At 45.6% G+C, this 27,735-nt stretch overlaps 1 pseudogene; it reads right to left on the bottom strand.

The window, feature by feature from the left end:
• Positions 1–4,139: 4,139 nt before the first annotated feature.
• LOC123440447 overlaps positions 4,140–27,735 on the bottom strand; it is a 49,226-nt pseudogene continuing 25,630 nt past the window's right edge.

The following is a 27,735-nucleotide window of genomic DNA, read 5'->3' as shown; positions in this document are numbered from 1 at the left end:
TTCCAACGAAAAGTCCATATTTCGTAACTACTACTTTATTAGACTCGAATACCAACTTAAACCCTTCTCTACATAGAAGGGAGCCACTAACGAGATTCCTCTTGATGGCGGGGACATACTGCACGTTCTTCAGCTGCACGATCCTTCCCGAAGTAAACTTCAAATCGACCGTGCCAACACCAAGAACAGAAGCACTCGCGTCATTCCCCATCAATACGGACCCGCGGCCGGTGGCCTGATAAGAAGAGAACAATGATAAGTCAGCACACACACGAATATTTGCACCCGTGTCCACCCACCAATCGGTGGACTGACAAACTGTAAATACATTAAGTAAATTACCGTACCCAGATGCACCACTTTCATTGTTGCCCACAATTATATTGGCAGACTTGGAGTCCTGCGCCGGCTTCTTGTACTTGTTTGGGCATTTGCTCGCCCAATGTTCCTCTGAACCACAAGTATAGCAGCCATCTCCCTTCTTGTTCTTCTTGAAGGGCTTCTTTCCCTTCTTCTTGAAGTCGGTATTCTGTTGGACAGAATTCTTTCCCTTGGACTTGTGGGAATTGAGGTTCCTCTGATGTACCATATTGGCAGCAGAAGAGCCTTCCACCGATTTTCTGTTGGAGTCCTTTGCTCTCGAGTTCTGCTCAACACTCAGATGGCCGATGATGTCCTCTACTGAGAACTCACGCCTCTGATGTTTCAGAGTAGTAGCAAAGTTCCTCCAGGAATTAGGGAGCTTAGCAATTATACAGCCTGCGACAAACTTGCCCGGCAAATTGCACTTAAGAACCTCAAGTTCTTTAGCTATGCATATTATCTCATGAGCCCGTTCCAATACAGAACGGTTATCAACCATCTTGTAATCGTGGAACTGCTCCATAACATACATCTCACTCCCAGCATCAGTGGCCCCGAATTTAGATTCGAGCGCCTCCCACAAGTCCTTGGCAACATGCATATGTAAATATGCATCAACCAGCTTATCTCCGATCACGCTAATGACTGCTCCAAGGAATAGGACGGTGGCCTCCTTAAACATCTTCTCCTGTTCACGAGTGATAGTTTCCGTAGGAGTGACACCGACTACCCAGAACACGTTCATAGCCGTGAGCCATAAGGTGGTTCTTGTTTGCCAACGCTTGAAAAAAGTACCGGTAAACTTATCCGGTTTCAGTGCAGCAGCAAAACCATTACTCGAAAAATTCCTACGCAAATTAGGTTTTTGGATTGTTGAGTAAATAGGCAATTTTCCGAGTAGATTAATCCATGAAATAATTACTAACATGGCATTGACTAGATTCATGACATACTGATCACGGAGTATACTAGCAAGCACTACGCATATAGCAGAAACATCTACGCATATAGACAGTACTACTATTGCAGACAGAAACAGGAGAGAGATAAACATATCATACCCTCCGATCGGCCAATTGGTCGTAACAGCAGCGGTGGCGGCGGCAGTATCCTCTGCCGCCTTCTTCTCGGCTTCGGCCTTCTCGCGGACGAGACGGTCAGCTTCGCTTGGTGAGGACATGGCGATGACGAGGGCGACGCACACGTAGACGAAACAGACGGATGGAGGCGAGCAGTCGCGTGATCGCTCCCCAAAAACCTAATCGCCCCTCTCCCGTACAGGAATCGGAGAGGCGGGGTTTCGGAGGCCTGCTCTCCCGTCGACCGTGTACGCGGTAAACGGGACGGAGTCGCCGGCGGCAGCAGCAGCAAAAGGAACGAATGCGTGAGGCAGATGCGATCTGATTCTCGTGACGGCTAGGGTAGACGATGGGTATGAGCTCGGCTCATGCACGGCGGGCGGCGGAGGAGGAGTGCGCGTGGGCACCTTCTCTTCTCACTCTCCAATAGCATGTGGAAGAGAGACCCTTATAAAGGGGTCCAACTTCTTCTCCACTAGCGGGGTGGGACTAAACTTCCCACCACCTTGTCATGTCACCACCTACATGGGCCCTTGGAGATTTTTCTGAAATTCTCTAATGGGCCTAAGGCCTATCTCTAATTTCAACACGCACTTGATCAATCGTGGTTAGGACTCTTGTTTATCGGACTAAATTAAGTTCTTTATTTTTATTTAATTTTCATGAGGAGGGTCCCACATGAATTGTATTCGTTTTTTGTCTATAGACTTTGCAGCCTAATACAAGATAGGGTTAAGTGAACTAGAAAAAAGAAGAGGCATATAAAGAGAAGTGAAAAACACATGGGAGGGGGAACAGTTCGCCGAGACTAAGCCATGACACTGTATCGTCGATGCAATTGTAAGGTACCGGTCAACTAGGACTTCATAACGTCGCGACACACAGATGTCATGGGGAACAGACTGCACCACGTGGTGATACCACCTGCCTCATGGGGTACAAACTGCACAACGTTGCGACGACAACACTAATGTTATGGCGTACAGATTGCATAATGCCGCAACACCACCAATCTCACGAGGTAGAATCAAAGGTCATGCTAGGCCGAGACGGCCCACGGCACCTATGTCTCACCGGCGTAGTCAAACGGCATCACCAAGTAGAGAACGCCTCAGAGTACACCCATGCCACCGCGATGACCTGGGGATGAAGACAACGCCATCAACATCGAAACGATGTGAAGCGTCGCCGCTGTCTCGGCCAGCAGCAGTCGGCCGACCATAGATTTCTCTCATCCCCGGCCACATCCTTCACGTTAAGAGCATCACAGAGAAGCCACCAATAGCGCGGGGCAGCGCAGGAGCGGGCGGCTCTAGATCCAGGTGAATCCAACCGGCAGAGCGACGCCGACATGCACTTTGACGCCGAGGGCACCAGCGAGGACCACCGGTGAGGCGCCCCAGCAGGAAATAGGAGGTGGAGGGCTCCATGGCAGGAGCCGTGTTGCCACCTTCGTTGGTGAGCGCATGCAGAAGCACGACGACGACAGAACATGGGGGTGGCAGAGGATGAAGACGCGAAGCACTGCAGTAGACGGTGGCGAGTGGTTGAGGGCGAAAGGCTCAGAGAACGGCGAGAAGACGCCGAGCAGGACGGGGGCACAGTGCCCATCCATGAAGGCAATGGCGGATGGAGCACTTGCCAATGCAGCCACCAGGGCCAGTCGCGAGAGCTGCCCGAGATGCCGCGAGCCCGCAGCAGCGAGAGACGGGAGGCGGGGTGGATCTGTAGGGGAGCGGGGAGGACCTCGTGAGAACTGAACCGGGTCGTCCGGGTCGCGCGCACGTGGAGAGTCACCGGGGTACCGCCGCCGCGGATCAGGCAGGGAGGGGACGCGTGTCGTCGCCGGAGACTAGGGGAGGCGGAGTGGGAGGGGGTGGCGGGGGTAGATGTGCTCTCGTCCAGATCGAGGGTTTGGGAGGATGTAGCTCTGGCGTGAAGAGGGACAGAACCGCCCCGTCGCCACCATCCCTGGGCGCGGCGCGGCTTTGCCGGCCAGTCGCTCCGGCGGTGGCGCAGCAGGGACCGGTGGTGGGGAAGGGGCTTGGGCGGCAGCGCATGGATCGTCTCTGCGCGAGGCGCGGGCGACACGGGGAACATGTCCTCGGTATTAGTGTAATTTCTTCATTTCGCACCAACCAAACCAAAGCGCAAACAAACTAGACAGGGGATTTTACATCTGGCCTTGGGTAACTTTTCTTTAAACAAAAACCTGAAAGAAACATTTAACATTAAGCCCATATTGTTAATCGACCAAAAGCAATAGATTTTTATAAGTGCACCCATTAATAGAGTGGTGGTTCAAATTTGCCAAAACTGAGGACATGTTCTAAAATCTGAACTGAGACTTACACTGATACAATCCCTAACTAGTACTCTAGTATAATCCTTGAGGGGAGCAAGTTTGGCAATAATATCTTTGAGAACGAATCAGGGGCATCATGTAGTTACATTGTACAGCACATCACACCGCCTTCACCTGACCTGCCACCTGAGCAGAGAAAAAATGAACAAGATGGTTCAAGTCATCACTATAAGAAACAGACCAACAAGATGAAATCTGGAAAGTATGCACACGATCCATGCAAAGTAAAAAATGTCATACTCAAACAACATGACATCAAATGGTAGCAAGAAAGTAAGGCTTCAACTTAGAAACATATATAGGTTTTCAGGAACTAACCGCTTTTGTCGATTTTAGGAAGCAAACTTGGCAATGAGCTCCTTTAAAAGATAGGGGCATGTTGTAACTATATCGTCGAACACGTCAGCTTCCGTTATCTCTTTCAAAATAGACGGTGCCTTGAGGAATTCAAGGCATACCTCCTTCAATCCACCACAGCTGTGCCGCTCGGCTAGAATAAAAATACTTGTCACCGAGCTCACGGCTATGTGTTTGCATAACTTTTCTTCACACAGTACCTTCAACCTTTGGAGATCGTATCTATCTGCCGCTGCAAGCAAGTGTTGCAGCCACGACAATTCTTGGGCATCTCTTTCCTCCACTGTGTCCACCTCCATCTCGGGTAGCGAGTCGGCGTAAATAAAGCTAAGCAAGGCCCTAAACACTCTGGCCTCCATGTCTTCAATTTGTATGACGCTCGCTATCGTGCCTTCCATCATGGGGCCAAAGAGCTCCGCCTTGAAGACCGAAGAGCGAGCCGCGAGCACGCACCGGTGTGCGACGATCGTCTCGCCGCCGACGTTGAATGTCACGTCCGTGCCCTCCTTGGACAGGAGGAGGTTGATGATATGCTGTTGTATGCTAGAAGGCGGCACCTTGATGAAGCAATCAACCGTGGTGGCGACGGCGAGGTCACATCGGATGGTGAAGCAGTTGGTCCTGTAATGGCTTGATTTCTCGAGGTCGTCTTTCTTCCAGAAATACTGATAGCCCCGTGTTGTATGGCAGCTGGAGAAATCGTGTGCCTTTTTCGCTGGAATACACGCGGGGCCTTGGTTGTCAAGCTCGTCGACGAAGCTGAAAGAGAATTGCACCTTCACAGCCTCTCTGACATCCTTATCAGCAAGTTGCAGATGGAGAGACATGTATTGGCGGCTCTCCGACGTGTCGCCATTAGGGAAGTAGCGGATGCACCAACGGCGGCCTCCTACCATGAAAGGGAGAGAGGCGATCGCCTTGCCGGTAGGCGCAGAGACTTTCACATACGGGTAATCGGCGACCACAAGCAGGTGGTACCCGCTGGCCGTGGAGACGTCGACGGCGTGGCCGGTGGCGTCACTCCCAGCGTAGCGGATGATAGACACGCCGGCAAACGACATGGCGGATGGGCAGAATATAACCGAAATCTGGACCAGACTATGTGGGTGAACTCGTCGGTACTGCCGCTCGTCTTCCTCGTGCGGCCAAGTTGATCGGCGCTCGTCTGAGAGTAGTCGGAGTTGATCTCGATCGGTGCTCGTGTGAGAGTCGTGGAGTTGACGAACAAAACACGTTGCACCCAGACGATCAGGATTTTTGGTCCTCTGCCAAACTAGCCACAGCCTTTCTCAATGGTTGACTCACATCGTGCCGTGTATAATTTAGACACAAACACACAGCACCATAACGCACCGGGACTCTTTAACTTGAAGCCGAGATGGACATGGAGACTAACCAGCCCGCTATTAACTAAGAGACGGACGAAATTTGGAAGTACCAAGTCACGGAGATTGTATAGGAATAATAGTGTGAGTGATGAAACCGACAGAGTACGGCCTGTTCAGTTGCCAAACTGTTCTAACCGAAATCATATCTCTACCCCCATCCATCGATCGTTAGAACCCCACCGACCCATTTTTTCCTCCCTCCAAAAACCACCACCGGTAACGATGCCCCTCAGACGAAAAAAAACTGGTCGAACCGGGAGTGAAGCCCCCTCGCACGAACAGGGAGCGAGCCCCCTCGCATCCCCACCCGCCCGTGCCCCCTCCACTCCATCTCTTCCTTTGAGTCCCGACCCTGGGCTAGGGTTCCATCCGTCGCCGCCCCCATCTCCTGCTCTGTCGTCGCCCTACTGCTCCACCGGCCCGACCTCTTGTTCGGGCGCGGCGGCACGAGCAACTCCACTCTGACAGCCCGAGACCGACGTTTCACAAGATTCCCCTTCTATTCCGTTTTCGTCGTGTGCTTTATTTTATTTGTCGCATCATCATCGCATCATTCGCATCATCAGCATTGCATCGGCATCCCATTGCCGCCAGTTTTCGAAACTTGCATCCGTTATTAGTTGCCGGTTCTCGTCGTTGTCCGTTCTGAGCCCGACCACACACGCGCGCGCCCGCGGCATCGTCAAATCCTTGTTTTTAAAAGTGTGTATAATACTTTCTTTGATTGGATTCAGATTTGACGCGCGGTCTTATTTTTATTTAGGTAGGCCGCCTGTCGAGTTTCGTCGCATTCGGATTCCGTCTGGTACACCAACGGTCGACCGTAGCAGCACCGTATTCGGTCTATTATCGGTGTTTTCCAATCGTGTTGCCGCGCCGCCCGTTGTCCCTCTCGTCTCCGGATAACTACTCTACACGATCATTTAGCCCGTCCCGCGTTCGGAATTATTCGAATCCGACCGCGCGGTTGAAACCGGGGCGAAATTTCGCTAAACCTAGCCCCCCTTTGTCTATAAATAGGACCCCCCATGCATTTCTTAGGAGTCTCTCTCCCTCTCCTCGAAACCCGTGCGACCCCCCGAAACCCTAGCCGCCACCCCAGTCTCTCTCCTCACTCCCGGCCCGCCCGGGCCCGGATCGGGCCCTCTCGGGCCTATCTGCGCCGCCGCCGATCTGCCGAGCAGCAGCCCCGCGCCCAGCGGCTCCTCCCTGCCTCCCGTCGCGTGTGCAGGAGCCCGCCAGCTGCACCCCTCGCCCTGCCTCGCGCCGGCAGCTCCCCTCGCCGGAGTGCAGTCGCTGTCGCCCCGCCATGGCCCCCGCGGCTCCTTTCGCCGCAGGTCGCCGCAGTTCGCCCCGCCGTCGGGAGCTCGCCGCATCCCTGCGCCGGCCACCTCCGCCGCCAGGCCCTCCGGCCACCGCGCTGGCCATGCCCTGCGCCGGATCCAACTCCCTGCGCCGCCTGTGCCGGTTCCCGCCGGTTCCCCTCGCAGCCCCGCGCCAGTTCCCTCCCGTCGGCAACCGCCGTCGCCAGCAGCTCCTGGTCGGGAGGACGAGGAGACGAGGCGATGACGAGCGCCCTGCGCCTGGGCCTCGCCCGCGTGGGCCAACGCCAGGTGGGCCGCCGCCCAGTTCAAGCACTCCGGCCCAGCACCGCTTCCCTCCAGATCCGGCCCGAAGGCCCTCTGGTGAGACCCCCTCCCCCAAGCCTATTTCCCGCCTAGGCGCTTCTTAGTATGTTGCGCCCTCTCTGTTAGGCCCGTAGTTTTTTTTCTTTTAGGGATTTTTTTTTGGAATTAATAAAACTCCAGAAAAATAGACGATATTAATTTGCCCGTAACTTTTTAACCGTAAGTCGGATCGCGATGAATTAGATATGGATCTTGTGTAGATTCTCGCGTAGAATACGATTTTGCAACTTGCATATTTGTTTGACGTAGTTTAGCGTGTCAAATGCCTAGAAACGCGTGTTGTCCTATTATGTTTTATTCCATAGTTATTTCTCGTGCGTGTCCGGATTGCTCGAATGTCGTAGATAAAATGTTCATGTTTTAGGAACCCCTTGCCATGTATTTTAGAGTAGTCGGTTGTATTTTGCATGTAGGGTTTAGTCGCTAGTTATTATTTCGCGTTTAGGACTTATCCCCGCATATACGTGTGACGTTGATTTTATATTGCAACCCCTCTTGTTATATATGTTTTCGGCGTAGAAAAATTCATAGGATTTAACTGTGTATTTAGTTTTAGCTTTTGAGCAAGTTAGTTCGCGTGATATTTTGCCTGGATGCCCTTTTATTCATTTAGTGGGATTTAATCCGTGCGTGATATGATTAAGTTGTCAACTAGAGAGTTGCCCTTTGATGTTTAGTCTAGCCCCTGGTAATTTTGGTTGCAATAGAAATCCATGTTTAGATGTGGTTTGGTTGTTCTTTACTTGCTAGGAAATAGTGTTGTTCTCTTTGCATGAGTTTATCTTGTGTTATGTAGCTCTTTTGAGGTTGGTGCAATGGAGTTAGTTGTAGACTTTAGGATTCTCTAGTATGTTGTGAATTTTCATGCCATTTGAAGTCTTGTAGCTTATGGTTTTGCTGCTGTCAATATGTCTTCAGATCGAAAACTGCAGCTTCATAAACTGTTATTTTCAGTAAGTCTGAAATAGTGTGTGAGATGCCATTTTGTGACTTCTTTTTCTAGTGTTTCATGCTTCCATGCTAGGTGTTGTTAGTTGTACGTTGTAGTGCTTCTTGCCCTCTTTCGTCTCATGCCTTGGTTGAGTATATAGGATTTGTGTAGCTCGTAGTTGTGGGGTGTAGAAATGTTATGTGGCTGATTTTGGCAGATTGTAGTGTTTTCTTGTTTTGCTCGTATCTTTTGAACCGTAGCTCCGTTTTATTCGTGTCCTATACGAAACTTGCTTAGAATCTCGCGTAGTTTCATTTTATCTTGCTGGTTGTATGTTTTGAGATGTTGTGGTTGCCATTTGCACACATATTGCATTCATGCCATGATATCTTGCGGTGTCTGTATCTTTTGAACTGTAGCTCCGTTGGAGATGTTCTCTATGTGTAAATTGCTTGTAACAACGCGTAGAATCACGTGAACCTATTTGCTTTGCTATTTAACAACTAATTAAACGTGTTAGTTCAGATCTGGACATAATTATAAATTAACATGTGAGATCGTTTCGGAGGTGCTAAATGTCATTTCCGACCTCATTTAAAACGCCTAGATAGGTAGATTAATTGCGCTTCACCTCTTGCCATGTGTAACCACATTTAATATTGTCGTGTACCTATTCGGGATAGAACTAAATAATTCGTATGTGGAGTTTCGTCAATATGCAACTCGTTGCATATTGAACTTCACTTAATGTGTAGTGTCTATTTGTGTGAATTGCCATGCTGTGACTTGCATGTATTCTTTTGTTCATGCATCATATGTGGTGTGGCATCGTCTGGTGAATATCATGTGTTGATGCTTGTTTCCGGTTTCCGTCGTCTGGAAAGAGTTCCGCAAGCGTGTGGGAAAGTGAGGACCCGTTCGACTACATCGGTTCGCCTGCTTCATAGAGTCATTCTTCTTCCAAGCGGGATCTCAGGCAAGATGACCATTTACCCTGATACCATTACTATCATTGCCATGCTAGTTTTATCGCTTCTATCGATTATGTCTCGTTGCCTACCACATGTTAAATATCAGCCTCTCAACAATGTCATGAAAAACCTTCAACCTGTTCAACCTAGCAAACCACTGATTGGCTATGTTACCGCTTGCTTAACCATGTGTTAGCATTGCTAGTTGCGGGTGCAGTTGCTTCCATGTGAAAAACATGGGTTCCTTGATATATCACCCTATTAAATGCTATCTAATTTAATACACCTATATACTTGGTAAAAGGTGGAAGGATCGACCTTTATAGCCTGGTGTTTTGTTCCAACTTTGCCCCCTTAGTTTCGGCTACCGGTGTTATGTTCCATAGTTGAGCGCTCCTAACACGATCGGGGTTGTTATGGGGACCCCCTTGATAATTCGTTTTAGATTAAAGCTGGTCTGGCAAGGCCCAACATTGGTACTACATTTGCCCAACATAATAATTCTGTTAATACTGAAATCCATAGGGAGTTAGCGCTACCCGAGGAGTAATTCTGCATAATACAGGGAGGGCCAGTGGTGATGGTGCTGGTCCAAAATAGAGCACTTTGCGGGGCCAATCCAGGGAAACTTGGGTGATTTCTATCAGACCACCGTATGCGTCGCTCATCCGTCATGTCCTGAGAACGAGATACGCGGCTCCTATCGGGATCGTCGACACATCGGGCGGCCTTGCTGGATTAGTTTTACCTTTGACGAGATATCTTGTACATCGGGATTCCGGTGATGCTTTGGGTAATCTCAGAGTTGAGGTTTTCCACTAAGGAGTCCGACGAGATCGCGAGCTTCGTGGTCGAGGATTTCTATGCGGCTTGTGGTAATTTGTGATGGACTAGATGGAGCACCCCTGCAGGGTTAAATTTTTCGGAAAGCCATGCCCGCGGTTATGTGGCAACACAGAAACTTTGTTTAACACTCGTTCTGGACAACTTGAAGTTAACTTAATTAAAATATGCCAACTGTGTGCGTGACCGTGACTATCTCTTTCGTGAGTTCCTTCTTCGATCGAGGACACGGTGGGGTTATGTCTGACGTAGGTAGGTGTTCAGGATCATTCATTTGATCATCAGTAGTCACGTCCGCTATGCGTAGATCTTCCCCCTCTTATTTCCTATACTCGTAAGTTTAAACACCAGATATATGCTTAGTCGCTTGCTGCAACCTCACCTATTAAGCTTTGCTAGTCTTGATACCTTTGGAAACGAGATTGCTGAGTCCCCTGTGGCTCACAGATTACTACAACACCAGTGGCAGGTACAGGTAAAGGTTACTTGACGCGAGCGCATTGATTGTTCATTTGGAGTTGCTTCTTCTTCTTCTTCTTCATCGATCTAGGATGGGTTCCAGGCCGGCAGCCTGGGATAGCAAGGATGGACGTCGTTCTTTTTTTCTCGTTTGTTTTCGTCCGTAGTCGGACCCTGCTCTTGCTCTTGATGAATATGTATTGTACTGCTGTGACTCTGATGTAGCTTGTGGCGAGTGTAAGCCAATTCTATATATATATCTCTTCTTTTCAATACATATACTTGTAACGATATCCATTCTTGCGAAACGACGAGATGCGCTTCTATCCCTGACGAGACCCTCGTGCCAAATCGAGGATAGGATCGCATCTTGGGCGTGACATCCACCTCTCCATCCCCCAATGTGACAGCAGGCCAAACCCCCACCCTTACGACCGGATGCCGCGGCCGCCACCGTAGAATCCTTCGCCGCCCATCTTCTTTGCTCCTCTGCCGCCTGGCGCTGACACGACCTCCAAGACCGTCGCCTTCATCACGGAATCCCACATTAGGGCAGGACCCATGGGAGGGTGTGGTTGTGGGCCGCCGCCGCTGATACGTCTCAAACGTATCTATAAATTTTGATGGTTTCACGCTGTTATCTTATCATCTTTGGATGTTTTATGTACCTTTTATATCTTTTTGGGACTAACTTATAAATTCAGTGCCAACTGCCAGTTCCTGTTTTTCTGTGTTTTTGACTCTTTTCAGATCTGATTTTGGAACGGAGTCCAAGCGGAATAAAAACCCTGAAATGATTTTTTCCCAAACGGAAGAAGATCAGGGGGCCTCTGGGCCAAGCCAGGTGGGCTCTAGGGAGCCCACAAGCTCCCACTCTGCCACCAAGGGGGGAGGCGGCGGTGTCAGGGCTTGTGGCCTCCCTGGCCGCCCCCTGGCCTAGATCCTTGGCCTATGTATTCCCAAATACTCAGCAAAAAATCAGGAGAGCCTCGAAAATACTTTTCCACCGCCGCAAGCTTCCGTTTCCGCGAGATCTCATCTGGAGACCCTTCCCGTCACCCTGCCGGAGGGGACTTTGGAGTTGGAGGGCTTCTTCATCATCATCGCCGCCCCTCTAATGACTCGTGAGTAGTTCACTTCAGACCTACGGGGCCGTAGTTAGTAGCTAGAAGGCTTCTTCTCTCTCTTGGATCTTCAATACAAAGTTCTCGATGATCTTCATGGAGATCTATCCGATGTAATCTTCTTTGGCGGTGTGTTTGTCGAGATCCGATGAATTGTGGATTTGTGATCAGATTATCTATGATATATATTTGAGTCTTTGCTGATTTCTTATATGCATGATTTGATATCCTTGTAAGTCTCTCCGAGTCTTGGGTTTTGTTTGGCCAACTAGATCTATGATACTTGCAATGGGAGAAGTGCTTGGTTTTTGGTTCTACCATGTGGTGACCTTTCCCATTGACAGTAGGGGCAGCAAGGCACACATCAAGTAGTTGCCATCAAGGGTAAAAAGATGGGGTTTTCATCGTTGGTTTGAGATTATCCCTCTACATCATGTCATCTTGCTTAAGGCGTTACTCTGTTCTTATGGACTTAATACACTAGATGCATGCTGGATAGCGGTCGACGTGTGGAGTAATAGTAGTAGATGCAGAAAGTATCGGTCTACTTGTTTTGGACGTGATGCCTATAGATATAATCATTGCCTTAGATATCGTCACGACTTTGCGCGGTTCTATCAATTGCTCGACAGTAATTTGTTCACCCACCGTCTACTTGCTTTCATGAGAGAAGCCACTAGTAAACACTACGCCCCCCGGGTCTATTCACATCCATCGTTTACACCTCCGCTTTTACTTTGCTTCGTTACTTTGTTGCTTTCAGTTCTCACTTGGCAAACAATCTATAAGGGATTGACAACCCCTTCATAGCGTTGGGAGCAAGCTTTTGTGTTTGTGCATGATCTTGACATACTCCTCCACTGGATTGATACCTTGGTTTTCAAACTGAGGGAAATACTTACCACCGCTACGCTACATCACCCTTTCCGCTTCGAGGGAACACCAACGCAAGGCTCCAAGGCCACGGGGGAAATCCTTTGCATACTTGCCTAGGAAGTCCCTTAAGGCGTAGCCGCAGCAGAAGGATCAAGCCAAGTATTCTCCCATCGACGTGCCTATTTCTGGCGACATTGGAAGGTCTTTTGTTGCAGTAGCAGCAGCCGCCGCCGTTTTTGTGGAAACCTAGGGCAGGGCGATGGGGTCGGTGCCGCCATTCCTGCTCTAGCTAAGAAGAGGCGCTCCTGATCACCCCCCCCTCCCCCGTCACTCCTCGCTCCTTGCTCGAGGTATGGGGCGTCACGGATGCCATCGTCGCCCCGCACCGCCCCGGCGCGACCCGGTGCCCGACAAGGAAGCCCGGGCGGCGGCGGTAGGGGCAGGTGCCACTGTTCCTGCTCCTCTAAGAAGAGGTGCTGCGAGGAGCTACGACCCTTGCCATCGCCGCGGTCGCCGCTGCTACAAAGGCTGGTAATGAAATTGAATCGCTCCTTGGTTTTCGTTGCTGCCAAATCCCCAATCGCTACCTCGATCTCACCATCACCAGACTGGCAGGGGCTTCAATATCCTAAGGTATCCACCATTTTCCCGATAAAACAAGAACAGGCTCTAGCCCATGTGGTTGATGGCGTCTCTTATCTTATTTTCTTAGCATATTTATGTTTCATCGGGATGCAAGTTGCTGCTTGAGGAGTGTTAGAATTTGTGAAATAACGATTTTCTCTTGGCCCCAACTACATTTCTTTGATACACTCAAAACGCCAGTTGCCAGAAATAACATGTTCTTCCTTTTCCCTAAAGAAGATTTACACAATGTGATCATCTATACATTGGACAAATAAACAATAGAAAGAAAACTCAATCTGATATTTTTTCTTCAAGTCCAGATATAGAAACCATACATTGGTAAATGCATCTAAATTATAAACTAAAATTATGCTTAATGTGAGAGGAAAGCAAGATTTTTCGCTACAATACTGATGGTTAATGCTAGAAGCATATCAAGTATCACTAGTAGAAAAGAGGGCTTTGGTCCAGGTCCTGAAATCCTATTAGTCCCGGTTCACATACGAACCGGGGCCTATGGTGACATTGGTCCCGGTTCGTGAGGACAGGGCGCCGGCCGGGCATCATGGGTCATTGGTCCCGATTCGTCTCACCCTTTTTGTTTCGGTTCCAGTCAAGAACCGGGACTAATAGGCCGGCAACCGTTCGTATCCCCTTTAGTCCTGGTTGGTGGATCAAACCGAGACTAAGGTGTGATGGCGGGCGTTCGTACAACCGTTCGTTTCCTCCTTTAGTCCCGGTTGGTGGGTCAAACCGGGGTGACGGCCCTTTGAATCACCCTTTAGTGCTGGTTTGTCGTCCAACCCGGGACTAAAGGTCCAAACGGTTCGCCCTCCCGCGTCGTTTCCAGCGATGAAAACTGCAACCGAAGCAGAGTCTATCGCCATTCTATGTTCTTATCCTCTCCTCTGTTCTTCTTCTTCCTCTCTTCTTCCCCTCTCTTCTTCCATTCTTCTTCCACCATGACATATGATACTGGAGATGTGCACGCACATGGCACGACCATGCTCAGGGTCGGGTACACGAACGAGAGCACGGCGGTGCCAAATTTTCGGTCAGGGTTCCCGGAGTGGGTTGACGCCGCGCCGGAGCATGAGTCATTCTTGGGGCTTGATCTGGAGTTCACGGCCAACCATCAAGGTGTTGCCGTCATCCAGCTGTGTTTCAAACAGCATGTCTTGATCTTTCAATGGGCGAGGTAAGTTTTGTGTCTTTCTTTGATCCAAGGTTATGAAAATTGCATGTATTGATCTTCTCTAGGTTCCATTTGATAGCAATATGGAGTTTCTATATACGTTCCACTGGATAGTTAATTGAGGGTTTATTAATCAATTCATAGGATATGGAAAATGCATAGGATAGCAATATGTGTTACAATATTGGATATATTGATCTCCCTAGGTTCCATTGGATAGCAATATGCAGTTGGGTTTCTTGATCAATTAATAGGATATGAAAATTGCATAGAATAGCAATATGTTACAATATTGGAATCATATAAAGATTAATTTCTCTTTAGTTGTAGTGAAACAATTTTTCATTGATATGTTTTGAGGCTTTCTTTGATCCAAAGGTAATGAAAATTGCATATACTGATCTCTCTAGGTTCCATTGGATTGCAATATGCAGTTTCTTTATATGTTCCATTGGATAGTTAATTGAGGATTTCTTGATCAATTCATAGGATATGAAAATTTCATCGGATAGCAATATGTTACGATATTGGAATCCTATAAAGATCAATTCATATGATATGAAAATTGCATAGAATAGCAATATGTTTCATTTGAATCATTATGATAAATTTCTCTTTTGTTGTATTGAAACATGTTTCCTTGTTGCAGCAGTATGTAACATTTATTCCATTTTAATTTGTTGATGTTGCAGTAGTGACAAGCATTGTCCAGAACTCATGGACTTCCTTCGCAGCGGCATATGTTTCGCTAGACATAACGAACGACAGGCCGAATATGAGGCGCAACTTTGGTATTGAGATACCAGCTGAGTGCCACATTGATCTCCAAGGCCTATTCTAGTTTGAATATCCGAGGACTTCGATGGCTGATATGGCAGTCGTCTTGATCGACGAGGAGTACCATGATATGAAGAAAGCTTTCCCGACGTCTCAGCACAAGAAGTGGGGGAAGACCCCACATGACCATATCAACGTTGAGTATGCAGCAAAAGATGCATACGTTGCATACGAGTTGTACCGCAAGATTAGTATCGTGAGATATGGCCAGCATCACCTCGTAGAACCAGCTTTGGGACATTCTGATTCTGATTCAGATTCAGACGAGTAGTATTCAGAACGGCGATCACTTGTATATATATGTATGCTAGCTATTATTATGTACTGCTTGCATGTATTATTATGTACTGCTTGGACCAATTTATATATATATATAGTTTTTGTTTGTGTCATTATATAGAGTTTCCAAATTTGAATGGTTATTTAGCCCTTTCTTTATTCATCACCACTTTACATACTGTTGTGAACAAATTCTTTATTCATATTGGTGTAATATTTACTGTATTCAAACTTCTCCATGGTTCATACCCCTGATACAACACATAGATACATCAATATAAGCAAACAACACAAAGAAAATAGAATCTGTTAAAAATAGAATAGTCGGAAGTAATCTGTATAATTTGAATACTTATGTAACTCCAACAATTATGAAAAAATAAGACAATCTGGGTAAATTGTATATGAATCTTGTGTAAAAATTTAGACCAAAAGCACGTTCCAGTGAATTTAAAAAATTCCTAGACTGAGGTCAAAAATTTCTGTTTGTTCAATTTCTGGGTCATTTAGCTCAAAACAAAATCAGTAAATGTATGAAAAAACCAAATGAAGTCAAAAATAGTTGAAGATTTATGATGTGGCCTTGAATGGTGCATTTTGAACACACAAAAGGTCTGGAGTTCAAATAATTCCAAAAAATAAAATCCCTTTTGTAAGAGATGAGTTTTCGTATGAAACCCTTATACTTCAAAAGAGAGTGTCCGATTTGTACACGAAGTGCGTCCAGTTTTTACCGTAACCCTCTCAACTTTTTAGCACATGCTATGTAGGTGAAATGATGATACCATGCCAACTTTCAATATTTTCAGAGTACATTTGTACTGCTTTTCAAATTCTGGGTCATTTAACTCAAAAAAATCAATAAATGCATGAAAAATACCAAATGAAGTCAGAAATAGTTGAAAATTGATGATGTGGCTTTGAATGGTGCATTTTGAACACACAAAAGGTCTGGAGTTCAAATAATAACCAAAAAGGAAATGCCTTTTTATAACATATGAGGTTTCGTATGAAACCGTGATACTTCGAAAGAGATTGTCCGATTTGTACACGAAGTGCGTCCAGTTTTTGCCGCAACCCTCTCAACTTTTTAGCACATGCTATGTGGGTGAAATGATGATACCATGCCAACTTTCAACATTTTCTGAGTTCATTTGTAGTGCTTTTGAATTTCTGGGTCATTTAGCTCAAAAAAATCAGTAAATGCATTAAAAATACCAAATGAAGTCAGAAATAGTTGAAAATTGATGACTTGGCCTTGAATGGTGCATTTTGGACACACAAAAGGTCTGGAGTTCAAATAATTTCAAAAAATGAAATCCCTTTTGTAACAGATGAGGTTTCGTATGAAACCGTGATACTTCGAAAGAGATTGTTCGATTTGTACACGAAGTGCGTCCAGTTTTTGCCGCAACCCTCTCAACTTTTTAGCACATGCTATGTGGGTGAAATGATGATACCATGCCAACTTTCAACATTTTCAGAGTTCATTTGTACTGCTTTTCAATTTCTGGGTCATTTAATTAAAAAAAACAATAAATGCATAAAAAATACCAAATGAAGTGAGAAATAGTTGAAAATTGATGATGTGGCTTTGAATGGTGCATTTTGGACACACAAAAGTTCTAGAGTTCAAATAATTCCAAGAAAAATGAAAGAATCACTAAAAACAGTAAGTAGGAACAAAAACTATATTCTTTAAAAAAATGTCAACTAATGGGCCACCACGGCCTGAATACGACTAGAATTCCAACTAGACAATTGCGCGAGGATTCAGGCCCGCACAAGGCCCAACAACTAGTGACAGTTTAGGCCCGGAAGCCTGCATATGAGAGGAGCTTGATATTGTGTGCGCACAAGCACTTATAAACCACCAAACTTCTCGCTCGGCTAGCGAGGTGGGACTAAACATCTAACCGCGCCACAACTGTGCCAGGCACAGGCCTTTCGTGTCGGTTTATGGCACAAACCGGGACGAGAAAAGACTTTAGTGTCGGTTGGGGGAACAAACCGGGACAAATGGCACCATTTCGTCCCGGTTGTTTCTGCAAACCGGGAGTAAAGCTATCTTCTTCCCCGCCATTTGGCAACTGAAAATTGACCTTTAGTCCCGGATTGTTGAGTAAACCAGGACGAAAGGGTGGCATTGGTGCCGGTTCGGGCCACCAACCGGGACAAAAGGTTTTCGCATATAGGCGGGAGTTGTCGAAATTTCCCCCCAAACTCTACCATTGCTCGCCGCCGCCCCCCGAGCCAGTCCTCGTCGTCGTCGCCCCCGATCCAGTCCTCCTCGTCGTCGTCGCCGTCCCCGAGCCCGTCGTCGTCACCGCCGCCCCCGATCCAGTCCTCCTCACCGTCGTCGACGCCCCGAGCACGTCGTCGTGGCCGTCGCCCCGAGCCCGTCGTCATCGCCGCCCCGAGCCGTCGTCGTCGTCGCCCCGAGCCCGTCGTCGTCGTCGCCCCGAGCCCGTCGTCGTCGCCGCCCTGAGCCCGTCGGCCTCGGTGAGCTCCTCCTCTGCGCGTGCTCTGCTTGTCGCCGCTACCGCCCCTGCATATTGATGTTCATACAAATTTTGTTCATATATGGATTATACTAGAGATGTATTCGAGATTAAATTATAAAGCAGGATTCGCCGGTTCGACAAAAGTTTCCAGTGGTGAAGCATCTAGACAGTGTCATCCGACGCCAGGGAGGCACATGCCAAAGTCTAGAAAAAATACATATCAAATGGCATTTTGTAGGTGAAAGACAAAAAGTTATCTATTCTAGTCATGTAGCACTAAACGGATAATATAAGAATGATACAAATTATCCATTTTAATGTAGCTCGCCAGATCGACCGGTGTTGTTTTATATCTGTATGTTGCTAGCTTTGAAATATTTGAGGTACCTCAGATTTAACAAAATCTTAATATATAAAATTTCATTATACTGATCCCTTCGAGTTAAATTGAAAAGACTCAGCTTAAGAGAGCCATGTGATACTATTTCTTTAGGTATAGATAAGGTACATCTATGAACTATTCAACATTTGAAAATGAAATATAAAAAATTCGTTGGGGGAGATAATGCTCGGTGATTATTTGCAGAAACTATATGGATCAAAGAGAACAGTTGTTGGGGGAGATAATGGTCGGTGATTATTTGTCGTATCTCAACGACACATATGGTCTGAAAGGAGAGGATGACGGCTCGGATGATCGAACAATGAAGGAGGAAGGACATGATCATGATGGCTCCGGTGACCGAAGGCCGAAGGAAGAAGGAGACCATGATGACGGCTCCGGGGACCGAACGGAGGAGGGAGATGTTGCAAAGTCCGGCGAGGTATATATATTAATTAAGCCCGAACGTATGTACATATATTAACACTTCATTATTTCTTATTTTATAGCCCTCCGGATCCAGCCAAACTTCGGTAAAGAGACGAGGCCCGAAGAGAAGGTTGCGCATGGATGAAAAGTTCACAATCACAGCAATCGCGGCCGATGACCTACCGATTGAATCCAAGCTGACCAAGGACGCATTTTCTGCTCAGTGCGGAGCTATTGGTAGGGACAACATCCCGATCAGCATCAAGCAATGGAAAAATCCTAAGGGCGACGACGTCCCTGAAGGTGATTATGTCACCGATAGGCAGAAAGATGATCTTTGGACCGTGCTGAAGGCAAATTTTACCCTACCGCCAGAGGAAGATCCGAATAAGCCAGTTATAGAGCCACTTGTCAAGGCATGTGCTCTTAAGAAGATGGTGCATCTATTCGGGAAGTGGAAAAATGATTTGAAATCAATGTTTCTCGACAAAGGGAAGACTCCAGAATTTGTCAGTCGATTTGAGAAGATAAGAGATCACTGGCCCGCATTTTTGGCCTACAAGTCATCGGAGACGAGTAAGAAAATGTGAGAGGCAAACAAGAACAATGTCGCAAAGAAGCAGTATCACCATCACACGGGGTCAGGTGGCTACCTCAAAGCCCGACCGTTGTGGGACAAAGCTGAGAATGACCTGATTGCTAAAGGGGTTCAACCACAGACATTGAACTGGCCAGAGCGTTCAAGGACTTGGTTCTTCGGGGTTGGGGGAACTTTGGACCCTGAAACAGGGAAGTGTCGTTGGACGGACTTTTCTATAACAGTTTCACTAGAAGCATGCAAAGCCCGATCATTTTTTTTCTTTTCCTTCTTAGATGGACCAGGTGCATTACCATTAATTCTCTAAGAATTATGTTCAATTCTTTTAGGATATCCTTCAGGAAAGAGTGGTTCCTAGGTCATTCTTCCTCCTCTAGTTATTACTCTAACGACATGATAATTCATATACCCATTAATTTCAGCAAGCAAATCATTTTGTGACTTAGCAGCTTGGTCTAGTTGGGTATGATACATAAAAACATGTTTACCTAGACCTTTAACATCATTAGCAATTCTGAACACCAAGTCACTCAAGCGATCTATCGTCATAACACGTCTTAATTGATCTTTGACATAGTTATTGAAATGCTCTTGCTTAACAATGTAATTGTCAAATTCATCCATGCATTGACCAGGAATTTTACTATAAGATATATCACTTTCATTAAAGGTACGGAGATAATTTACCTCTACTACCTGTGTTGGGATGTCAAGTCCATATATTTCTTCCATAAGTGGTAAATTCTTGATATCTTCAGTTTTCATACATTTCTCTTTCATAGACCTCTTGGCTTCTTGCATATCTCCAAGACTGAGGAATAAAATACTTGTCTTCTTTTGAATAGGATCCGGCGGTGGTTTAGGAAGTGTCCAATCATTGGCATTTTGCAATATGTTATTCAACAATTCGTCAGCTTGTCCAACAGTTCTTGCCCTGGAAACACAGCCAGCACAACTATCTAGGAAACCCCTAGAAGCATCGGTTAGTCCATTATAAAAGATATCAAGTATTTTATTTTTCTTAAGAGGATGATCAAGCAAAGCTCTAAGTAACTGGATAAGCCTCCCCCAAGCTTGATGGAGATTCTCTTCTTCAATTTGCACAAAGTTGAATATTTCTTGTAAGGCATCTTGTTTCTTATGAGCAGGAAAATATTTTCAAAGAAGTAATAAATCATATCCTCGGGACTACGCGTACAACCAGGAATAAGAGTGAGGAAACATTCCTTAGCCTCACCCTTTAGTGAGAAAGAAAAAATCTTAAGGATATAATAGTAGCGCATTTTTTCCTCATGAGTAAATGAAGCGGCAATATCATTCAATTTAGTGAGATGTGCAACAACTGTTTCAGTTTCATAACCATGGAAAGGATTAGATCCTACTATAAGGATTAACTTGGGTCTACAGGGAACTCATTATCCTTATTAGTAACAAAAAGAGGAGAAGTAGCACGAGCAGTGTAACAATAAGAGTGGTAGCAGCAATTTGTAACAATTGTAAGGGTAGCAGCAGCAATAGTAACTTTAGCAAGATTCAATATATGTTAAGTGTAGGCACATGGATCGGTGATGGATAGATATGAATGACACTCATCATTTAACAGTTACACACTAGAGCGACACAGAACTAGCTCCAATGCATGAGTATAATGTAGGCATGTATTTCGTATATATCATGTGTGCTTGCGATAAGAACTTGCATGACATCTTGTATCCTTCCCTCCCGTGGCAGCGGAGTCCATAAGGAAACTAAGGGATATTAAGGCCTCCTTTTAATAGAGAGACAGAAGAAAGAACACATGGTGAATACGTGAACTCCTCAAACTACGGAAATCACCGGAAAGAATCCCAATTATTGTCACCTTGGGGTATGCGGATCATAACACATAATAGGTGCATACAACTTGCAAGATAGGATATAAACACTTCCATATTCCAAGAAAATATAATAGATTCAGATCCTAAATCATGGCACTTGGGCCCTAGTGACAAGCATTCAGCATGGCAAAGTCATAGAAATATCAATCCCAGAACATAGTGGATAGTAGGGAACAAGCCCCCTATCAAATTGACTCAGTTACATGATCAATCTCATCCAAAACCCATCAATGTCCAAGAAGCCTATAAAGGAATTACTCACTCATGGCTGTGAGAATCATGGAATTGTTGATGGAGAAGGGTTGGTGATGACAACGACAATGAATCCCCCTCTCCGGAGCTCCAAACAGGCTCCGGGTCAGCCCTCCTGAGGAAGAACAGGAGGCAGCAGGGCGGCTCCGTCTTGTAAAACGTGATTAAATCTTCTTCTATTTTTTTCTAAGAAGATGTGAATTTATAGGACTGGAATTAGGGTCGAGGGAGTCCCGTGGTCCCCACAAGCTAACACGGCACGTCCTGTTGGCTTGTGACTCTCACGCAACCCCCCCCCCCTCCGATGGTTCTTCACTCCATAAATTTTCATATATTCATGAAATAATTCACAAAAAGTTTTGTCCGATTCCGAAAACTTTTACTTCTGGACGAAAATAACACCACGATAGTTCTGCTGAAAATTACGCCAGTCCTGGGTTAGTTTCATTCAAATCATGCAAATTAGAGTCCAAAACCAGAGCAAAAGTGTTTAGAAAACTAGATATATTTGAGACGTACCAATCATACTTGCATTTTTTTTTGTTTGTTAGTTGCATGTATGCATTGCTACTCCTCCAGCAAATCCCCCCCCCCTCCCGCATCGCCGCTATCGGAGGGCGTGTCGATGAAGTCGTGACGTGCCCAAGGATGGTGGCGGTCGGGCGGTTTAGTCTATCTCGCGTCGGAAACCACCCACCCGCCCCACAGTCCCAACATGTCGTACCGCGGGCGAATTGTTGTGTCCTCCCTGGCTGCTCCGTCGCGACAGCGCGGCCACGATCATGGGTGCTCTTCCCCCACCCGCCTCTTCCCTCCCCTCATCGACACAACTCTTCCTCTATGAGTGTTGTTCGTAGGGGTGTGTAAGGCCCTTGGGTGGAGGTGATCGGGCTATTCGAGGCTTGTGCCTGTGCCTATGCAGGCTACTCTTCGTCTCTGATAACACCTCCTTCGAGTTGCGGTGGTGACTTCAGCGGGTGTGTGGTCATAGTGATTTTCCACAACAGGAAGTTGAAGCTTCATGGTGGATCCTTGTCGGCATTGTCCCGATCCGAGCGGCCATAGATATGCGTTCTCCTACGTCCATGGCTTTCCGACGTTGTTTTGACCCTGGCGCTCGAGTTGTTGCACCCTGTTCAGCTTCTTCGGCTCACTGGTGCTATGGCGGTGCCATCTTCGGTAGCTCGGAATTGTGTTCCTCTTTGGTTCCTGGGTTGCAGGTGGAACCGGTCATGATCCCCCCTCCGCGTCGACTGTCTACCCCACTATCTCTCTCACCCTGTGCTCGGTTCCAAAGCTCACATTGTTGCGCGATGGCGTGTACACTACACGAATTAAGAATTTTGTCATGAGGCTGCTACGGACGCCGAAGAAAGGTCGACATTAAAGAATATCGGCAAACAGAAAGTCGACAAAGGAGAATTTTGCTGTCAACATTTTCTCGGGTAGACGGCAAAGATTCTGCCATCGATCAAGAGCTTTTGCCGTCGGTGGAAACAACGAGACGGCAAAAAAATATAACTAACAGAGCGCATGACTTCCGAACGGCCTTAGTGGATTTGCCATCGGCGCTAGGAAACCCAGGCGTCAAAACCTGTTGCCTTTGTCGTCTGCCTCGAACCACCATAGATGGCAAAGAATATTAGAAAAAACCATGGTGACCGGAGTTCGTTCTTTCGGTGGTCGGAGTTCGTTCGTTTGTTCGTTCGGTGGCCAGAGTTTGTGGCGTCGTGGCCTCTTGGTGGTCCGTGCGTGGCGGCGTCTCGGGTGGTTGGGGAAGGGTGGGAGCGCGTTGAGGCTGTCCGAGGTGTCGTACGTGGAGGAGTGAAGAAAAATAATATAGTACGAGTATGTTTGTCTACCCTCTAATTCCTCCGCCTATTCCGTGGTGCGGCTCACAATGCGTATTTGAGGCTAGAGGGTAGGGACATATTTATACTCAGTTTCCTGACCATTCAAATCTGTATCCAGATAGAATTCAGTTAGACTCCTAATCGAATTAACCAACCACGATCATAACCGACTAGTTTCCGAGTCAAAATTCCTTCTTATCCCTTTGCACGTATGTGTGAGTCATACGTCATGTTTAAACCGTATTAATACATGCTTAAACATGTAGGCTTTGCAATACATAGAGCTGATCCTACGCATAGCCCAGCTTCCTAGTTTATACTGTACCCGGGTGTATTTCCAACATGTACAACAACATGATGTGTTCCAGTATAACCGTGTCCAGCACCTTGAGTGTAATTCCTCAAGTACAAAGAATATATGCAAACCACATAATTTCCACTATGAGAAATTAATAAAGTTGTAGTGTAATGTTTCAAAGACACATAAATTCCTACATCTCCCACTTGTCTGAAAACATTTAATCAAAAAATACTAAGGCCCATATTCCTGACATGTTTGCAAAACAATTCCTGACTAAGAGGTTTAGTCAGTGGCTCTGCCAACATATCCGTGCTAGGCAAAAACTCAAGCCGTACAGTTTTCAACCGATTGATAACATCTCTAATGTAATGGTATTTTCCTTCAATATGTTTAGCCTTGCTATGAAACTTGGGATCCCTGGAAAGTTTAATCGCAGCTTGATTATCACAATAAACAGTGACTGGACCTGATGCACTTTCAATGATCTTGAGAGAAACCAGAAAATCCCTCAACCAAACGCCATCTTTTACAGCTTCATTTGCAGCAATATACTCTGCTTCCATAGAAGACTGCGCCACTGAAGTTTGTTTCTTGCTCTTCCAAGAGATAGCGCCTCCAGCCAAAGTAAATAGACAACCTGACGTCGACTTCCTTTCATCAAGGTCTCCCTGCCAGTCAGCATCAGTATATTCCTGCAGCTGAAGATTATCACCATTAAAGCAAAGAGAAAAGTCCATTGTTCCTTTTATATATCTCATAGCATATTTTATTTGCTTCCAATGAACTTGCCCAGGATTTTTCTGAAATCTGCTCAACATTCCAACAGTGTGACATAAATCTGGCCTAGTAAACAGCATTGCATACATAAGAGACCCCAGAGCAGAAGCATAAGGTACATTTTTCATTTCCCTTATTTCCTTAAGAGTTTTGGGACATTGTTCCTCACTAAGTTTAGTTCCTCTTAGCATTGGTACATTTGCAGGTTTGCAATATTCCATAGAAAATCGTTTCAAAACAGTCTTGAGATAAGCTTTTTGAGAAAGCCCCAAAACTTTCCTTTTCCGATCCCTATGTATTTCCACCCCCAGAACAAAAGAGGCTTCCCCCAAATCTTTCATATCAAAAGTAGATGATAACCAAGATTTCACTTCCATTAATGTTTCCTTATGGTTTGAAGCAATTAAAATGTCATCGACATACAATGATAATAATGCAAAATTTCCTCCCACTATTCTAAAATAAATACAGTGGTCTCCTTCCATCATAGAAAAACCATATGATGTGATTGCAGCATCAAATAAGATATTCCATTGCCTAGAAGCCTGCCTCAAACCATAGATTGATCTTTTTAACTTACAGACTTTATTCTGATTTCCTTTTTCCACAAAACCATCTGGTTGTGTCATATAGATTTCCTCTTCTAAATGACCATTTAGAAAAGCAGACTTGACATCCATTTGATGGAGATCAAGATCAAAATAGGCAGTTAATGCACTTAGTATGCGAATAGAAGTGAATTTTGCAACAGGAGAAAATGTTTCCACAAAGTCCACTCCTTCCCTTTGTGTATACCCCTTAGCAACTAATCTAGCTTTATATTTTTCCACACCTCCTGAAGCATTCAGTTTCCTTTTGAATATCCATTTAGATCCTATGGCCTGGCGGTTTTGGGGTAAATCTACAAGTTCCCAAACACCATTTCTTTCCATGGAGTTTAGTTCTTCCCGCATAGCTTCCAACCATAGTCCAGATTCCTCACAATCAATGGCTTGTTTGTAAGTTTTAGGTTCTTCCTCTAAAGACACTTTAGAGTGTACTTCCCCTAAAAACACAAAATAATCATCTAGATAAGATGGTGTTTGTGTGTTCCTCCCACTTCTTCTAGGCATACTAGGTGAGGGAGTTTCTTCCATATTTATGTCAGTGATTTGGCTTGAAAGATTACCGGGAGAGTCATTTACCACTTCCTCTGATTCTTCTTCTATCAATTCCACTCTAGCCCTTTTAGCACGACGAGGAGTGTCCTGATCTAGAAACATAGCATCTCAGCTTTCCAATAACTTCTTATTGTTGGGATCATAAAGCCTATAACCATTGGAAGTAGTTGAATATCCAACAAAAATTCCTGGGGTGGTCTTAGGTTGTAATTTGGTTCTATTCTGGCTAGGGATTTTAATTTGCGCATTGCAGCCCCAGACAGCCAAGTGCCTTAGTGTTGGTTTCCTCCCCTTCCACAGCTCATAAGGAGTGACCTTTACTGATTTTGAGGGTGAATGATTTAACAAATAAACTGCAGTATGCAATGCTTCCCCCCAAAAACTTAAAGGTAAATCAGAGTAAGCCATCATGGATCGAACCATGTCCATCAGTGTTCTATTTCTTCTTTCCGCTACACCATTTTGTTGAGGAGTGTAGGGTAATGTGTAGTGGTGTACTATACCATGTTCTTTACAGAATTCATCCAAAATTCCGGATGTGTACTCTCCTCCTCTATCGGTCCTGAGGACTTTAATTTTCCCATTTAGTTGGTTTTCCACTTCAGCCTTGAAAGTTTTGAACATGTCAAAACCCTCATACTTGTGTTTAAGAAGGTAAACATAACCGTACCTGGAGAAGTCGTCAATGAATGTAATAAAATACACCTTCTGTCCTATCGTGGGTGTTGTCATTTCCCCACAAATATCTGAATGGATTATGGCTAAGGGCTCACTAGATCTTTCGGCTTTGGGAAAAGGAGCTCTAGTCATTTTTCCCATGATGCAGGCTTCACATATTCCATAATCTTCCCATTTAAAATTCAGAATTCCAGAACTAATCAATCTTTTAATTCTGTTCTTTGATATATGTCCTAGCCTTAAATGCCATAGATAGGATTCAGAACAATTATTATTTCCGGCTATATTCCTCACAACAGAAATATCTTCAATATAATAGAGGCCTTCTACACGGTTCCCTGATTGTATCATTTTTCCTTTTAGCAATATCTTGACTTTCCCATTGCCAAAGTTAACATCAAAGCCTGCAGATTCTAGTCTAGATACCGATATGAGATTTTTCCTCATGTCTGGAGCAAATACAGTATTCTTAAGGAGTAATATTCCTCCACTTGGGAGTTTCAGATTATAGTCTCCAATTCCTAGTATATCTGCCTTTGATGTTGTTCCTAGATAAATAAATCTAGTTCCCTTTTGGATTGGTTTAAATAAACAGAAAGAATTCCTATCTCTTGCAATATGTGAGGTGGATCCAGAATCAACCACCCAACTGTTTGACAAGGAGGTAGTAAATAAAGATTCTGAACACACAAAAACGTGAGACATACCATCAGGTGAAGAATTTCCCCTTCTATTATCCTGATGCTTGGACTGGTTGTCGTTGTGCCTCTTCTCATCTGGCTTCCTTTTCTTAGTGCACTCCGATCTGAAGTGTCCTCGTTCACCACAATTATGGCAGTTAAAATTCCTCTTGTCAGCCTTCTGATTTGAGTTCCTTCCATTGTAATCATTCCTATCACGCTTTTGATTTATTTTATCCCTCAGATCTGCCCCATGTTTCCTCTTTTGCTAATTTCTCTTGTTTGAAGACTTGTCCTCACCAAGGTGCAGTTCATCATGTTGAGACCTTCTTTCTTTCCCCTGTGTGGACTTCCTATCTTCTTCCATGAGTAGATGACTCCTGAGAGTCCTCATGTTTAGCACACGCTCGGTGTGACAAAAGGATATTTTAAATTGTTCCCAAGAGTTTGGCAAAGAGTTGAGAGCAACCATGACTTGAACTTCTTCAGGGAAAGGGTACCCCGCGTTTTTCAGTTCCTCTACTAACACACACAATTTATTCAGATGTGCACTAACAGCAGTGGTTTCTGTCATCTTCGCAGTCAAAAATTGATTCACCAAGCTAAGAACTTTGATAAGTGAGACTTCCCCAAAGTCCTTTTCCAATCTCCTCATTATTTTGCGAGCTGATTCCTCTGGTTCATACTCTCCGGCTAGAGAATCTGACATCGAACCAAGCATAAATACTCTAGCCTTTTTGTTGTCCTTAGTCCATTGAGTAATTTCCTCAGTGTAGCTTTCCTTTTCCTTATCTTCGGCTTCAACAGATGGTTGGGCTGGCTCAGACTGAGTTATGATATAATCAATGTTCTCAGCAGTGAG

The sequence above is a fragment of the Hordeum vulgare genome, chromosome 3H (assembly GCF_904849725.1).
Source record: "Hordeum vulgare subsp. vulgare chromosome 3H, MorexV3_pseudomolecules_assembly, whole genome shotgun sequence".
Classification (NCBI taxonomy): Eukaryota; Viridiplantae; Streptophyta; class Magnoliopsida; order Poales; family Poaceae; genus Hordeum; species Hordeum vulgare.
Note: the sequence above shows the minus strand (reverse complement) of the source record. Positions and strands in the feature narration are given on the sequence as shown.